This window comes from Schistocerca americana, unplaced genomic scaffold, assembly GCF_021461395.2.
Source record: "Schistocerca americana isolate TAMUIC-IGC-003095 unplaced genomic scaffold, iqSchAmer2.1 HiC_scaffold_1506, whole genome shotgun sequence".
Lineage (NCBI taxonomy): Eukaryota > Metazoa > Arthropoda > Insecta > Orthoptera > Acrididae > Schistocerca > Schistocerca americana.
In genome coordinates, this window is record NW_025725591.1 from 22,731 (window position 1) to 25,000 (window position 2,270).

Genomic DNA, 2,270 nt, shown 5'->3' on the forward strand with positions numbered 1-2,270 from the left:
GTCCAAATATTGTGCACTCAGCTACGTGTCGTCTCCCTATAAGAGCTGGATTGCAGTATGGTATGCCGTGGATGGCGATCAGCATGAGCCGTCTGTTGATGTAGTGGCGCGTGTTGTCAGACGTAGTCGTCTCTTCTCACACACCGTGATAGCATGGTGCACTGCGTTCCACATCTGCGACATGCGACAGAGGCCGGTTGACAGTCGTTCGCGCAATGGACATCGCATACGTACGGGGGCCACCTTCCACGTGTTCGCGAAGCGTGCACATGTTGTTGCGTGTATGTGGGCAGACATAGTGTGTCGTGACACCTGACACAGGCATGCAACAATCGTTGAATTTGCAAATGGCGATGGACGTCTACGTTTGCTGGTGACGTTACGCAAATGAACAACTGGTAAACGGTTGTGGTGCGGTTGTTCTCGCTAGAGGTGAATCAGTGATGGCGACGATCGGTTGAGCTACCAACCGGTTGTTTCAGCGATACCCACCATGCCCACGAACGTGAATGGCATGTGGGTGTGAAGCGATACGCGGCGGTGGCTGGGTGGGACCGTCCCCGGCCGGTGAGGGGGGGCCTCCCGGCGTGCTGGCCGCGCGGTGCGTGGGCGCACGCGCTACAGCCGGCTGGTGGGGGCGGCCAGTGGCAGGCGCGCCGGCCGACGGAGGCGGCAGGCGGCGCAGCTGCGCGCCGGCGCACCCTGCACGCGGCGCCGTGCGGCCAAAGTAGGTCCTCGCGGGCCCGGTGCGAAGCGCGGTGGACATCTGCAGTGTGCTGGTCCGATTGAGGACTGTGTGCGCTGAGGATGCGCCGCCGCCCGGCGCTCGGCGCCGCGACGCCGTCTGCTGCTCGGTCGCCTCTGCGGTTCTCGCAGGTGGTTTGTATCGCAGCTGTGCGGACGTGTTGGCGCGTGCGCTGTGCTGGGAGAGTTCGCTTCGGCACCCAAGTGGGGCTTTTGTCCTTCTGTGGCGCTGGCGTTGGAGCTGCCGGCCACCGTAGGTGGCGCGTGTTGTCTCCCGCCGGCAATGCCACGACAGCACGCTCCCGGGCCTCTGTCGGCAGCGGCAAGCTCAGTTGGGAGCACGGGTGGTCGCACCTAAAGCGTCTACTCGCCAAACTCCGGGCGATTGCGCCTCTCTCGAACCCGACCAAGTACTTAGGACGGCGCTGCGCGCCGCCGGGACCTGAGAGGGTTTCGAGGTGTATTGTGCAGGGGAGCTCAGCCTCCTCCTGTTTGCAGAATAATTGAGCGGACGCTTGCGTGTTCGCGCGGGCCCCCGGGACACACTCCCGGGCGGCCGGCTGCTCAGCTCTAGTTGACGCAGCTCCCTGGTTGATCCTGCCAGTAGTCATATGCTTGTCTCAAAGATTAAGCCATGCATGTCTCAGTACAAGCCGCATTAAGGTGAAACCGCGAATGGCTCATTAAATCAGTTATGGTTCCTTAGATCGTACCCACGTTACTTGGATAACTGTGGTAATTCTAGAGCTAATACATGCAAACAGAGTCCCGACCAGAGATGGAAGGGACGCTTTTATTAGATCAAAACCAATCGGTCGGCTCGTCCGGTCCGTTTGCCTTGGTGACTCTGAATAACTTTGGGCTGATCGCACGGTCCTCGTACCGGCGACGCATCTTTCAAATGTCTGCCTTATCAACTGTCGATGGTAGGTTCTGCGCCTACCATGGTTGTAACGGGTAACGGGGAATCAGGGTTCGATTCCGGAGAGGGAGCCTGAGAAACGGCTACCACATCCAAGGAAGGCAGCAGGCGCGCAAATTACCCACTCCCGGCACGGGGAGGTAGTGACGAAAAATAACGATACGGGGACTCATCCGAGGCCCCGTAATCGGAATGAGTACACTTTAAATCCTTTAACGAGTATCTATTGGAGGGCAAGTCTGGTGCCAGCAGCCGCGGTAATTCCAGCTCCAATAGCGTATATTAAAGTTGTTGCGGTAAAAAGCTCGTAGTTGGATTTGTGTCCCACGCTGTTGGTTCACCGCCCGTCGGTGTTTAACTGGCATGTATCGTGGGACGTCCTGCCGGTGGGGCGAGCTGAAGGCGTGCGACGCGCCTCGTGCGTGCTCGTGCGTCCCGAGGCGGACCCCGTTGCAATCCTACCAGGGTGCTCTTGAGTGAGTGTCTCGGTGGGCCGGCACGTTTACTTTGAACAAATTAGAGTGCTTAAAGCAGGCAAGCCCGCCTGAATACTGTGTGCATGGAATAATGGAATAGGACCTCGGTTCTATTTTGTTGGTTTTCG

At 58.6% G+C, this 2,270-nt stretch overlaps 1 non-coding gene across 1 annotated transcript in view; it reads left to right on the forward strand.

Annotated features, from left to right (window-relative positions):
* The first annotated feature begins 1,328 nt into the window (after window positions 1-1,328).
* The window catches only part of LOC124569572, a 1,911-nt gene continuing 969 nt past the window's right edge, over window positions 1,329-2,270 (forward strand). The window contains exon 1 of the ribosomal RNA XR_006971253.1: window positions 1,329-2,270. This exon is cut by the window's right edge and continues 969 nt beyond it. This is a non-coding gene — a ribosomal RNA (small subunit ribosomal RNA).